This window comes from Rhinopithecus roxellana, chromosome 1 (assembly GCF_007565055.1).
Source record: "Rhinopithecus roxellana isolate Shanxi Qingling chromosome 1, ASM756505v1, whole genome shotgun sequence".
Classification (NCBI taxonomy): domain Eukaryota; kingdom Metazoa; phylum Chordata; class Mammalia; order Primates; family Cercopithecidae; genus Rhinopithecus; species Rhinopithecus roxellana.
Genome location: NC_044549.1, coordinates 171,196,802 through 171,212,901, shown reverse-complemented (window position 1 = coordinate 171,212,901; position 16,100 = coordinate 171,196,802). Strand labels below are relative to the sequence as shown.

Sequence of the window (16,100 nt, the reverse complement as noted above, 5' to 3'; positions counted from 1 at the left end):
CGTGACAAATGCACAAGCTTCAGTAACCAACTCGATCAACTGGAAGAAAGAGTATCAGCAATTGAGGATCAAATGAATGAAATGAAGCGAGAAGAGAAACCAAAAGAAAAAAGAAGAAAAAGAAATGAACAAAGCCTACAAGAAGTATGGGATTATGTAAAAAGACCAAATCTATGTCTGATTGGGGTGCCTGAAAGTGAGGGGGAAAATGGAACCAAGTTGGAAAACACTCTTCAGGATATCATCCAGGAGAACTACCCCAACCTAGTAGGGCAGGCCAACATTCAAATTCAGGAAATACAGAGAACGCCACAAAGATACTCCTCGAGAAGAGCAACCCCAAGACACATAATTGCCAGATTCACCAAAGTTGAAATGAAGGAAAAAATCTTAAGGGCAGCCAGAGAGAAACGTCGGGTTACCCACAAAGGGAAGCCCATCAGACTAACAGCAGATCTCTCGGCAGAAACTCTACAAGCCAGAAGAGAGTGGGGGCCAATATTCAACGTTCTTAAAGAAAAGAATTTTAAACCCAGAATTTCATATCCAGCCAAACTAAGTTTCATAAGTGAAGGAGAAATAAAATCCTTTACAGATAAGCAAATGCTTAGACATTTTGTCACCACCAGGCCTGCCTTACAAGAGACCCTGAAGGAAGCCCTAAACATGGAAAGGAACAACCGGTACCAGCCATCGCAAAAACATGCCAAAATGTAAAGACCATCGAGGCTAGGAAGAAACTGCATCAACTAACGAGCAAAATAACCAGTTAATATCATAATGGCAGGATCAAGTTCACACATAACAATATTAACCTTAAATGTAAATGGACTAAATTCTCCAATTAAAAGACACAGACTGGCAAACTGGATAAAGAGTCAAGACCCATCAGTCTGCTGTATTCAGGAGACCCATCTCACAGGCAGAGACATACATAGGCTCCAAATAAAGGGATGGAGGAAGATCTACCAAGCAAATGGAGAACAAAAAAAAGCAGGGGTTGCAATCCTAGTCTCTGATAAAACAGACTTTAAACCATCAAAGATCAAAAGAGACACAGAAGGCCATTACATAATGGTAAAGGGATCAATTCAGCAGGAAGAGCTAACTCTCCTAAATATATATGCACCCAATACAGGAGCACCCAGATTCATAAAGCAAGTCCTTAGAGACTTACAAAGAGACTTAGACTCCCATACAATAATAATGGGAGACTTCAACACTCCACTGTCAACATTAGATAGATCAACGAGACAGAAAGTTAACAAGGATATCCAGGAATTGAACTCATCTCTGCACCAAGCGGACCTAATAGACATCTATAGAACTCTCCACCCCAAATCAACAGAATAGACATTCTTCTCAGCACCACATCGCACTTATTCCAAAATTGACCACATAATTGGAAGTAAAGAACTCCTCAGCAAATGTGAAAGAACAGAAATTATAACAAACTGTCTCTCAGACCACAGTGCAATCAAACTAGAACTCAGGACTAAGAAACTCAATCAAAACCACTCAACATGGAAACTGAACAACCTGCTCCTGAATGACTACTGGGTACATAATGAAATGAAGGCAGAAATAAAGATATTCTTTGAAACCAATGAGAACAAAGATACAACATACCAGAATCTCTGGGACACATTTAAAGCAGTGTGTAGAGGGAAATTTATAGCACTAAATGCCCACAAGAGAAAGCAGGAAAGATCTAAAATTGACACTCTAACATCACAATTAAAAGAACTAGAGAGGCAAGAGCAAACACATTCAAAAGCTAGCAGAAGGCAAGAAATAACTAAGATCAGAGCAGAACTGAAGGAGATAGAGACACAAAAAACCCTCCAAAAAATCAATGTATCCAGAAGTTGGTTTTTTGAAAAGATCAACAAAATTGACAGACCGCTAGCAAGACTAATAAAGAAGAAAAGAGAGAGGAATCAAATAGACGCAATAAAAAATGATAAAGGGTATATCACCACCGACCCCACAGAAATACTAACTACCATCAGAGAATACTATAAACACCTCTACGCAAATCAACTAGAAAATCTAGAAGAAATGGATAATTTCCTGGACACGTACACTCTCCCAAGACTAAACCAGGAAGAAGTGGAATCCCTGAATAGACCAATAGCAGGCTCTGAAATTGAGGCAACAATTAATAGCCTACCAACCAAAAAAAGTCCAGGACCAGATGGATTCACAGCTGAATTCTACCAGAGGTACAAGGAGGAGCTGGTACCATTCCTTCTGAAACTATTCCAATCAATAGAAAAAGAGGGAATCCTCCCTAACTCATTTTATGAGGCCAACATCATCCTGATACCAAAGCCTGGCAGAGACACAACAAATAAAGAGAATTTTAGACCAATATCCCTGATGAACATCGATGCAAAAATCCTCAATAAAATACTGGCAAACCGGATTCAGCAGCACATCAAAAAGCTTATCCACCATGATCAAGTGGGCTTCATCCCTGGGATGCAAGGCTGGTTCAACATTCGCAAATCAATAAACTTAATCCAGCATATAAACAGAACCAAAGTCAAGAACCACATGATTATCTCAATAGATGCAGAAAAGGCTTTTGACAAAATTCAACAGCCCTTCATGCTAAAAACGCTCAATAAATTCGGTATTGATGGAACGTACCTCAAAATAATAAGAGCTATTTATGACAAACCCACAGCTAATATCATTCTGAATGGGCAAAAACTGGAAAAATTCCCTTTGAAAACTGGCACAAGACAGGGATGCCCTCTCTCACCACTCCTATTCAACATAGTCTTGGAAGTTCTGGCTAGGGCAATCAGGCAAGAGAAGGAAATCAAGGGTATCCAGTTAGGAAAAGAGGAAGTCAAATTGTCCCTGTTTGCAGATGACATGATTGTATATTTAGAAAACCCCATCGTCTCAGCCCAAAATCTCCTTAAGCTGATAAGCAACTTCAGCAAAGTCTCAGGATACAAAATTAATGTGCAAAAATCACAAGCATTCTTATACACCAGTAACAGACAAGCAGAGAGCCAAATCATGAATGAACTTCCATTCACAATTGCTTCAAAGAGAATCAAATACCTAGGAATCCAACTTACAAGGGATGTAAAGGACCTCTTCAAGGAGAACTATAAACCACTGCTCAGTGAAATCAAAGAGGACACAAACAAATGGAAGAACATACCATACTCATGGATAGGAAGAATCAATATTGTGAAAATGGCCATACTGCCCAAGGTTATTTATAGATTCAATGCCATCCCCATCAAGCTACCAATGAGTTTCTTCACAGAATTGGAAAAAACTGCTTTAAAGTTCATATGGAACCAAAAAAGACCCTGCATTGCCAAGACAATTCTAAGTCAAAAGGACAAAGCTGGAGGCGTCACGCTACCTGACTTCAAACTATACTACAAGGCTATAGTAACCAAAACAGCATGGTACTGGTACCAAAACAGAGTTATAGACCAATGGAACAGATCAGAGTCCTCAGAAATAATACCACACATCTACAGCCATCTGATCTTTGACAAACCTGAGAGAAACAAGAAATGGGGAAAGGATTCCCTATTTAATAAATGGTGCTGGGAAAATTGGCTAGCCATAAGTAGAAAGCTGAAACTGGATCCTTTCCTTACTCCTTATACGAAGATTAATTCAAGATGGATTAGAGACTTAAATGTTAGACCTAATACCATAAAAACCCTAGAAGAAAATCTAGGTAGTACCATTCAGGACATAGGCATGGGCAAGGACTTCATGTCTAAAACACCAAAAGCAATGGCAACAAAAGCAAAAATTGACAAATGGGATCTAATTAAACTAAAGTGCTTTTGCACAGCAAAAGAAACTACCATCAGAGTGAACAGGCAACCTACAGAATGGGAGAACATTTTTGCAATCTACTCATCTGACAAAGGGCTAATATCCAGAATCTACAAAGAACTCAAACAAATATACAAGAAAAAAAAAAAACCCATCAAAAAGTGGGCAAAGGATATGAACAGACATTTCTCAAAAGAAGACATTCATACAGCCAACAGACACATGAAAAAATGCTCATCATCACTCGCCATCAGAGAAATGCAAATCAAAACCACAATGAGATACCATCTCACACCAGTTAGAATGGCAATCATTAAAAAATCAGGAAACAACAGTTGTTGGAGAGGATGTGGAGAAATAGGAACACGTTTACACTGTTGGTGGGATTGTAAACTAGTTCAACCAATATGGAAAACAGTGTGGCAATTCCTCAAGGATCTAGAACTAGATGTACCATATGACCCAGCCATCCAACTATTCGGTATATACCCAAGGGATTATAAATTATTCTACTACAAAGACACATGCACACGTATGTTTATTGCGGCACTATTCACAATAGCAAAGACTTGGAATCAACCCAAATGTCCATCTGTGACAGACTGGATTAAGAAAATGTGGCACATATACACCATGGAATACTATGCAGCCATAAAAAAGGATGAGTTTGCGTCCTTTGTAGGGACATGGATGTAGCTGGAAACCATCATTCTTAGCAAACTATCACAGGAAGAGAAAACCAAACACCGCATGTTCTCACTCATAGGTGGGAACTGAACAATGAGATCACTTGGACTCGGGAAGGGGAACATCACCCACTGGGGCCTATCATGGGGAGGGGGGAGGGGGGAGGGATTGCATTGGGGAATTATACATGATATAAATGATGAATTGATGGGTGCTGACGAGTTGATGGGTGCAGCACACCAACATGGCACAAATATACATATGTAACAAACCTGCACGTAATGCACATGTACCCTAGAACTTAAAGTATAATAATAAAAAAAGAAAAAATAAATCAATATATTTCAAAGAAATAATCCAAAGAGCTTATTTCCTCTAGCGTGAACAGCTTAGGTTTGCCAGAACTAAGCAATGCTACAGAGATAGTCACAGTAGGTGAGCCCTTGTAACACATCATTTTTGCTAAATATATGCATATATTTGGAAGAAATTATTTTCTTATTTGATTCACATTTCCATCTTGACCCACAAAATAAGAACATGTGCTAACAATTTAGCAGGGGAAAATACTGGAGAATTTTCTTTCAAGCCTCTGAGATTTATTTGCTTTACACATGAGGAATTCCCTGCTCACCTGAGAAAGACTATATTACCAGACAATGTCAACAATTTTGTACTAAGGTGCAAAAATGACAACTTTCAAAGGAAATAGAAACTGTGCGGTATGGACACTAAGGAAAAAAGAGAACCTCAAATAAATAATTGTGGCTCGCATAGGATATGATAAAACATTTATAGATTTTGCAGGAAAACTGCAATGGCTCAAATGGCACTCTCTGAAGTAGGAGGCAATATTCATAAGTGATTTTCCTTCCCAATATGGTAAAAATGTCATGTTTAAATTTTTAAATGGAAATTTAACACATATGAGTTTCAGTGAGAAAAAGTTCAGCAGTCATACATAAACTTTAGGTGACTCCCTTGAAACCCAAAATTATTGATCAATTTGTCCACTTTTTTCCCTCCTAACCTTCATCCCTCAGAACCAAAAGACCCTGTAAAGATGTTTGGCTTAGTACAGTAATGTAGGTATAGACAGCACTATTTAACAGGTTCAAGAACTGGAATTATCCCGGGAGTAATTATCAAAGGAATGAGGTGTTTGTTTGTGTGAGTGTGTTTTAATTATCTAGATGTCGAGACTGATTTACTCTTGCAGACTCATAGAAGTAATTAAAATGTGGCACACATAAGATGACTCATTTTTGGTAAGCTATATTAAACAATGTATGTGAGATAAGTTGAGAAAAAATAAAAGTAGAAACAATATTTTTCTGGGATGCAATGTGGTTCTTGCAGTTGATTTATTTAGTGCATTATTTTGACACAAGCTGAAATGTCACCACCTTTGCCAAAGGACCAGCTGTTGGTATCAAGACTGCCCTGAGAAGTGCTCATATTCTCTAACCCATGCCACCTCTGGCATTAACAGGCTATATCCCCGCTGGACCCTAAAATTCGTGTAACCTAATTAAGAATCAAAAGTTGTAGACACAGAAACCAACGGAAAACACTCCCAAGAACCAAAGCTGGAGCAATTTGAACAATAATCTGAGTAACATATTATTAGATTAAAACCTAAAGTATAAAATAAATTTCAATGAGTACATACTGATGTAAATATAAATGGAGGAGATAGATACCAAACTCTCATTTAAAAGTATTCCAAATAACTTCAATAGACATCCTCCATTCAAAGCCAGATAGGGCACAACACTCTTCCTCTTTAAGTATAGGTTATGCTTAGTGACTTGCATCTAAATAGTGTGGTACAGAAAGAGGAGAAAAGTAGCTTCATAGTGAAGAAACCTGACAATTAATATTTCAGCCACATCACATTTCATATCCACAGTGATAGGTCACACTGAAAGCAAGAATCTTTAATATGATGTGCTAACAATGGTATTTCACCTCTGTGATCTTCCTCACAGAAATAATAGACAAACACAAACTAAGGAACTGTATACAAAATACCTGACCAATATTCAAAACTGTCAAGGTCATCAAAACTAGGGGAAGTCTGCGAAATTGTTACAGCCCAGTGGAGCCTAAAGAAATACTAAAACTAAATGAAATGTGGTATCCTAGATGGGGCCTTGAAACCAAACATGAACATCGGAGGAAAAATTCATGAAATCCAAATAAAACATAGAGTATCATTAATGATAATGTATTATTAGTTCATTAGTTGTAATAAATGTACCGTACTTACAAAAGATATCAACAATAGAGGAAATTGGATGGGAAGTCTATGGGAACTCGACCAGTTTGGCAACTTTTCTGCAACTCTAAGACAATTAAACAGTAAAAGTTTTATTTAATATCTTTTTAAATTTGGAAAATAGAGCAGAGACCATTTTCTCTCCTTGACAATAAAACAGGAACCTCTTGAGAACTTGTGTGCTCTGGAAAAGAACTGAGAAAGAAACTCCTGTTCTCTTTATCCTTTGCTCATTCATCCTGTGCCAGAAATAAAGTATGTGATTTGAAGAATGAGGGAAACATTCACTGCTTCACGTGCTGTCCACCATCGGATGGCTCTTTATCTCAAATTTGCCCGAAATGACTTTCTCCTATCTTCTTGCTTGCCATATACACACTTACAATGGAAAGGCTCCCCAGCCCTGTAGAAAGCTCAGAATTCTCCTGCCTGTGAACAGGTAGTTAAATTCAATTCAGAAAAGAAAGGGTTGAGGGTTGAAAATCCAATATGGAACACAGTTCTAAGTCATTTTATCTAATTCAAATTTTCCTTCTGAATAACTGAGCTACCAACCAACAAAAAATCTAATACACCTCAACTGATTCCTTCTATTTATTACCAGTTTCAATTAAGATTATAAGCCATTTACACACACACACACACACACACACACACACACACACACACACACACAGAGGTATCCAGCCAACCACCACATAAGTAACAATTTACAAACTTCATATTCGCTTTACTGTTTCAATCCTATCACAACTCCCACAATCATTAATATAAAATTAAAGTATGTAAAATAGTGTATATTAGTTGACAACCAAACCCAATTTTAATGAGTAGAAAATTTTCCCTGCAAATAATGTCAGTGTTTTATCTTAATGTTAACGAGCCAGTTTACATCGTTTTGTCCATGATCGGCTTTACTCATTGTTCTTGCATCTGCTGCCTTGTCAAAGCGGCAAGCCTCTAAAATCTCCAAGAATCTCAAGTTTCTAAGATAATCTGAATTGACAATGAAACGTCAGTAGATGACAGCCACTAACAGACAGTTTAGTGCACAATAAACCACATTGTAAGTAGTTTTACAAATGACTTACAAAGTCATAGGACTGTAAATGGTATAAATAAACCAAAATATTCTTGTTTTACAATGACTTCTCCCACCATATAATTTTTTAAAAAGTTGGCAGATAGGAATTTACATACCTAGAAGACATTTAGCACAGACAACCTCATATAAATAGTGGCAGAGACCAATGCTAAACACTAAAAATCCCTTTAGAAATCTTGATGTGATAGTATCTCCAGAAATTATTTTTGGTTCAACTGAAAACAAAATAAAAATCTAATCTAGAGATACTTCATGGCTATAACTTTGCAATACAAATAAGGTAGACGACAGCTGGTTATTTCATTAAAAAGTCAAAATTACAAGTTTATTTGGTAAGCAGCTTTATATTCTTAGGTTTTAATAATATGTATACAAAGCACCACAGGTGACAGATTTTGGCCATTTCTTTAAAAATAATTTCATTGAAAAAAATAAAATTTAATGTCTAAATATTCCCCACATTTTACAAACGTTGCTCAAAAAAACTTATTCTTCTGAAAAGAGGAATCCACCAATTTTGAATTCCTTATAGAGTCTCTTATAAAGCGTTCTTAAAAGTGCTTTATTAGGGAAAAAAAGTACTGTATGGGAAGACATCAATCTAGTCCATTTCACAGAAGGGGAGTTGTAATTTCTATGATATATACAAATCCTAATGGAGTTTATAATTTTTATACAATTTTCTTGACCAGCTCATAAAATGAAGGTACACATATAACAAATATTTATTATTTGTAGGAATATGATGATACAATTGCTACTGCAATATGTCATTTTGCAGAAAGCATTTAAAATCACCTTTAAAAATGGTAAAAGGTTGTGGAAATCATGAATAAGCAAATATAGAGTAAAATGGGAAAAATACTGTACTAATGTCATGGGATTAGATACTGCTTACCTGGAATACAATTTCCAGAGACAATATCATAAGTCGATTTTAAAAGCACTAAAATTAATTTGAAATAACTTAGAAAAAATGAAAAAAAAATATTAGGTGATTCAAAAGGTGGCTGTAGCCACACATTGCTGCCAAAGTTGCCTGTGCAGGATTTAAGTTAAATTGCTTCATAAAATTAAGAATAGTAATGAACCTTTATAGGCAAATATTTTTAAATCTCATTTTTATTCATAAAATTTATGAAAGAAATTTGGCCTTTTTTGGATGAAAAAATAAGTAACTTTTATTCAGCATTTCCTTGTATTAGGATTTAGAGAGTATTGCTTACATCTGTATATACATATATATGCATATACATATTGTATATATCTGTATAAATTGTACATATGTATATATGTATATAGATTTTATGTAGCATATTTGGAATACATATATATATTAATCAAATAAACTACTTCAGTAGTGAATCTTCCCCTATTTTCAAGACTAATGTAGAAAAGTGTATTTTACTGTTATGGTAAAATATTAAATATATTATCTATAATATACAAAATCATATTTATAGCATTAAGCATTTGAGAAAGTTATAGTGGGTTACAGTATCTTCTACATTTCACTATTAAAACTGTAAATAGTTCACAGTTAGTGCTATAGAGTACCATCATAAAAGTAAGTTCGCTTTGATCTAATTCCCCACTAGAGTGCAGTGTGAATTAAAAATTAAAACTACAGCATCTGGAAATTCCCCAGACATAAAAATAGCATGACTGTAATTCTGTAAATATCTAACATACATATATTGTAACACAACATTCAGCTTCAGTGGTGTGTGTTTGCATATAGCACAGCTAACGAACTCACCAATATTTAGCCACACAACTCAGATATTAAAGATAAACCAGGGGAAAGTCACAGAACAGCAGATAATCTCAATTGTTTGTCTTTATTAAAAAGCATTAATTGTTTTACACAGTCTCCTAACTTAAATATCACTTAGGAACTTTCAAAATGAGAATATTTTAATTAGGAATATCTTACTTTTATGATAGGAAATTACATTATAGAAGACTACATAAGGCAAATCAAGGTTAATGGATTGTATTTCAAGTACAGTTTTTATCACATCCCAGCATCACACTAAATTTGATGGTCTCAATACAATTATGCTATTACAAGGTGATGGAAGTCTTAACTGAGTATCTGCAGATTCGCCTACAAAAATTAAGCCCACAGTGGCAGAATGAGATACAGAATGAAACTTTTAAATGCATTCCTTTCTCCCTTTTAAGCAGTAGACTTTTTAGAGTTGTAAGCTTCAAATCAGAATTTCTATTTTGAGTCCTCAGTTTCAAAAAGAAATTTTACCTTAATCTTCAAATGACTCACCATGAAAGCACTAAAATATTTTTGAGGCCAAATGGGAGCCCATAGCTTAACCTCGAAAATAAAAACAAAAATATTTTGTTAAAAAAGGTAAATTATTCAAGTAGAATCTACTACTATATAAATAAATCAGATATGTCTTAAATTTCAATATCACGAATGTATTCTTCAAAGTTTCAAAGTCCAACGGAAAATTAATTACTATTATTACTTTTTTTAGTCAATGGTATGCAAATCTTTTCCTGTACTCTGACCCATTGTTCCCATTTTAGGAATGTTTTCTTGAATCAGTCATGCCATCAGGGCCTCCTTGGCAAAACATGATCCCCCTGGAGTTATGCCACACAGCGTGTCTGCCATCACACCAGGGATGCTGAGGCTGCACTGTGAGTCCTGCTCTTGAATTCTCAGACCATGTTTTTTTAAGGTATTTTAAGCATCAACCCTATTTTCTTGAAAATGCACCAATATCTTCGCGCTTTCAGCCAGTTCTACCCTACTTTGGATCTAAAACAGCTTATATAAAACTTAAGAATGGTTTGCCTCAGAAAAATTTCTGAAGACCTGAATTAGAGAATGATTGTTTTTATGTATATCTTGTGAAAAGTTATGCCAAGAAAAATATAGGCACCCTACAAGCTATTGAGAAGTCATATGACAAATATATTTTAAGCACCTGCCCTGTGTCTAGCACTAGTTTAGCCACTTGGGATATTTGCATATCACATCACACAATATCCTAGTTCTCTGTGGAGCTTGAGAAGACAGACATAATGTAGGCTAGACTGATTATGACTTTTAACAGTCAGTAATGCTAAGAGAAGAATTGTGAGGCCGGGCGCGGTGCCTCAAGCCTGTAATCCCAGCACTTTGGGAGGCCGAGACGGGCGGATCACGAGGTCAGGAGATCGAGACCATCCTGGCTAACACTGTGAAACCCCGTCTCTACTAAAAAACACAAAAAAACTAGCCGGGCGAGGTGGCGGGCGCCTGTAGTCCCAGCTACTCGGGAGGCTGAGGCAGGAGAATGGCGTGAACCCGGGAGGCGGAGCTTGCAGTGAGCTGAGATCCGGCCACTGCACTCCAGCCTGGGCGACAAAGCGAGACTCCGCCTCAAAAAAAAAAAAAAAAAAAAAAAAAAAAAAAAAAAAAAAAAAAAAAGAGAAGAATTGTGACGAAGATTTCGGCTTGTAAATCTAGTAGCTATATGCTTTTATTCCGTTTTGTGTTGTTGCTGTTAAGAGACAGTTTTGCTTTTTCCCTCCCTCATTTATAATGCTTAAAGTCTCAGGTTTTTTTCCTTATCTCATTGATTCTGTCTTCTTACAATACATTTTAATACTTTGGTGATTTCAACCACTGTCCATGCCTAGTCTTTTTGTAACATAGACTTTCTCATATTATCTGCATCCAATTTTTCCATAACCATTCTTACAAATGTCTTACTCTTAGATCAATGTTTCCATTTACAGTTTTCTCTCTTTCATCATTAAAGGAGAAGAACAGGTACTAATGATGATTCAGGATATCTTCAGGCTATATGAGAATATTTTCTTATACCCAAATAAATTTCCCTGAAGAATTTGCGCATCCTAACTGTGGCAGATATATTCTAGGATGGCCCCTCTAATTTCCACCTTGAGTTAATCAGACCTTTCCACAGTCTGCTCTCCTGGAGGGTAGAACCTGTAACTTGCTTCTACCAATAGAATATGGTAAAGGTGATGGGATGTACATCATGAGTGGGATTATGTTACAAAAAGATAGTAATGCCCATCTTGTGAGAAGAGATTCTCCCTCACTAACTTTGAAGAAGCAAGCTGCCAAAGCTTTTTCATGTTGTCTTATATTTCACTTCTACAACCTGAAAGAAAATGTGAGCTTATTATGAGTTTCCCTATGAAGAGGACTATGTGGCAAGGATCTTAGGGTAGTCTCTGGCCAACAACCAGTGGAAAAAAATGAGACTGTAATAAGCAGCTGAATACTGTAAACAAACATATTAGTGAAGAAGTGGTTCCTTCCCCAGTTGAACTATAGACAAAAACACATCCCGGCCTGTATCTTTATGGTAGCCTGGAAGAAGTCCTGGTTAGGTAATGTGTGGACCATTGCTCCTCAGAAATTGTGAGCTAATAAATGTGTGTTGTCTTAAGACATAAAATTTCTGTAATATTATTATGCGTAAATACATAACTAGTATACCAGCTCTCTTGCAATCATTAATATTAAAATAAGTAACCCAAACTTCCAAGGAAAAATATTTGTCAAGAAAATGTCTTAAAACAAATTACCACCTAACCAAAACCATGTTTTTTTGTTAAATGAATTAAATATCCCAGCTGTATCCCTAATTCCAAACATACTTGAGTAAAAGTTAAAAGAAATAACTCCCATATGAAGAACTTGATAACCTGATGCACATCCATGACAGACATAACTAATCAATTATGACAATCTTTCCTTCAGAGGCTGGATTTGGTTTCAAACACTCAGCACATTGCAGGGTCCACAAATTATTCAGGTTTACCATATAAGACAAAATTTATTTGCTATCCTAGATATACTGACAAATGTATCACTATCGAATTCGACTTAGAGAGAGTGGAAACCCACTAAAAAGATAAAATTAGGTAATATTCATTTTTCACTACAGTACCATTTAACATATTTTTCTATTACCCAAATAAGCTTGAAAGATTGTTTAATAAGTTTGTAGAACTCAATCAATCTAGACTGTTAAAAGAATCCAAATTGAAAATTACTTTGTTATAGCAGTTGTTATAAATAAAAATGTATTGCAGGGTAGTAAATTTAATATAAAAATAATTATACATATAGAGTTTTTTTCATATGTAGGAGACTTCAGTAAAGATTTTGTTATATTTATATTTCTCAAGTGCATTATATTTAGATTTAAGCTCCAAATAGAAAAATTATGGATATGGATATAAATATAGATCTAAGAAAAAATATGACAGATTAAGTATTAGACAATACATTTATAAATTTAAATTATAAAAAACTGGGTTTCTTAGACCTGAAAAGGCAAGGAAGAGCCTTAATACAAATCTTAAAGCAAATAAAGAAATACTATTAAATGAAGGTGGTTTTTAGGTTCTGTCCATTTCTATTAATGAAAGAAAAATAATGAGTTAAAACTATAGCACGAATAGTTAAGGTTACATATAGTATTATTAAGAGAGGAAGTTCCTTGGACATTTTTCCTTGTTATTTTTCATAGATATTCATCTAACTGGGGTAGTTAAAATTAAATTATCTTAAAGATAACAGTATGCATTCTGCTCCTCTTAAGTGCTTTGATTTTCAGAGAATGAGAATTTTTTTCGTTTTGTTTTGTTTTTTTTTTTAATTTGAGATGAAGTCTCACTCTGTCACCCAGGCTGGGGTGCAGTGGCGTGATCTCGGCTCACTACAACCTCTGCCTCCCGGGTTCAAGCGATTCTCCTGCCTCAGCCTCCCAAATAGCTGGGACTATAGGCACATGCCACCATAACCAGCTAATTTTTGTATTTTCAGTAGAGACGGGGTTTTACCAGATTGGCCAGGCTGGTCTCAAACTCCTGACCTCATGATTTGCTTGCTTCAGCCTCTCGAGAATGAGAAGTTTTAAAACCAAGGATTCTTTATGAAAGTTACTTGTAAAAGTATATTTCTATTGTGTCATTAATACATATGTTTTCATTTAAAATTGGGTTTAGTAGATTATCAAACTATAATTGCCCTTTTGAATGTTGCTTTCTAATTAAAATGGGTAACTTGGCAAAATGGAGGTCTTAGAACTATTAGTTATTTTTTTCACCTTTTTTGTGCTTTAGTGTTTTTTTAAATTTAGTTTTTAACAATTTTTTTTTGCATTTTTTTATATTTTACTTGTATTGCGTGAAAGAACTGTTAATTTAAAAAAGTTCCATTTTTTATTTAGGTTAAGATTTAAGAAATGTAGGGCACAAAACCATGAGTTTCACTTTGTCAGTATGTGAATTTTAAACTAAATATCAACTCCAATTCTCTGGTGAATTCAAAGATCACTTTTAGGAGTTCTGATCATTAATCTACTTACAGTACTTGTATAAAAAGCAAGGATTATCAAAATGTGCTGATTCTAACATGTTCAAGTTGTGTGGCCTCCAGCAAACCCTTCACCCCTCTGACTGTTCTCCCATTTGTAAGAAGGAGGTGAACAAATGATCTTCGTTGCCTTCTAATGCAATAAATCCTGGCCCACTTGGAAAAGTGATGTTTCACACTCACGTTCATGGGACCATTATTGACCTCAGTGCAGCATGGTGTTTTGTCTTTAAAATATATCTTACCATTTGTTGTTTGCTTTGACTTCAAGGGAGATAAATCATTTCAACATACATTTTTAGAATTTAATTTTCCTTTAGTTGTGGCAGATCTCAAATCTTCAACACTGTGTGTGTTAATTGATACAACTTTTGCTTTTGATGATGCTCTCAGAATTCAGCTACACAAGCAAAAGACTTGATGGTACTAGAGTTAAGGATAGACAAACGGGACAGGGTACAGTTGCTCATGGCTGTAATCCTGGCACTTTGGGAGGCCGAAGTGGGTGTATCACCTGAGGTCAGGAATTCGAGACCAGCCTGGCCAACATGATGAAACCCTGTCTCTACTTACAAATACAAAAATTAGCCAGGCGTGGTGGCAGGTGCCTATAATCCCAGCTACTCGGAAGGCTGAGGCAGGAGAATCGCTTAAACCGGGAGGAGGAAGTTGCACTCCAGCCTGAGTGACAAGAGTGAAACTATGTCTCAAACAAAACAAAACAAAAAAGGACAAATGGACTACACTGCCATGAAGTTCCTTCACATGCTAAGATGCTATCGATTTGTGGTTCCATAGATCTCCATTTTAAAAATTTGTAGTGGTGTCACCTGGCCATTTTTTAAAATCTTTTTTAAAAAAATCCTGCCTTATCCTGAGTTTTTAGGTAGGTTAAAATATGTTTTAAGTAAACATGAATTTTCTTCCATAAATGCTGAAATCAGGAGATACTTTGATGTACATTGAATATTATTATTTACTATCAACTTCAGTTCATTATATCTATACTCTACCAATGAGAGAGCAATCTACTTTACCCGATCTAAAATTCCCGTGATAAAAATGGAAAAGTTTGTGGAAACTTTAAAATTGTAAATTTCAACTAATAAATGTATAGATCAATAATCATTGGGGACAGAAATTAAACACTAAGAGAACATTTAAGTCAAATTAAATGACATAGTAGACAAATATTTAGATATAATATTGTCAGTGTCATACAAATTTCTAGTTCAATGGTGCTCTTTAGTAAAATAACTTTTATTGCAGGCTTAATAAAAGCTAAACTACAATTTTATGTGCAAAAACCATGGAGAGTGGCAATCTTTTTTTCCTAAAACAAATAATACAAGTATTTAAATATGATCTACCCATTCAAAGTTCACTTTCTTTCTTTCTTTTTTTTTTTTTTTCAGACAGAGTCTCACTCTGTCATCCAGGCTGGAGTGCTGTGGCGTGATCTTGGCTCACTGCAACTTCCACCTCCTAGGTTCAGGCAATTCTCCTACCTTAGCCTCCCTTAGCTGGGATTACAGGCACCTGTCACCATGCCCAGCTAATTTTTGTATTTTTAGTAGAGACAGGGTTTTACCATCTTGGCCATGCTGGTCTTGAACTCCTAACCTCATGATCTACCCACCTTGGCCTTCAAAAGTGCTGGGATTACAGGCGTGAGCCACCATACCCAGCCCACTTTCTTTTTTAAAAATAAAATATTTCTGTCCCACCTGGAAAAGCACCCTGGGGAGAAAGATGTTATTTTGTCTGAAACCTGTGCAGAGAAAGGGATATTATTGCTGACTGTATTGTAGATTTAACCATGTGTTAAC

General features: G+C 35.7%; 1 long non-coding RNA gene across 1 annotated transcript in view; it reads left to right on the top strand.

The window, feature by feature from the left end:
* LOC115898380 overlaps window positions 1–16,100 on the top strand; it is a 168,153-nt gene that overhangs the window by 78,860 nt on the left and 73,193 nt on the right. Inside the window, exon 2 of the long non-coding RNA XR_004058115.1 lies at window positions 10,452–10,565. This is a non-coding gene — a long non-coding RNA (uncharacterized LOC115898380). The remainder of the gene's footprint in view (window positions 1–10,451; window positions 10,566–16,100) is intronic.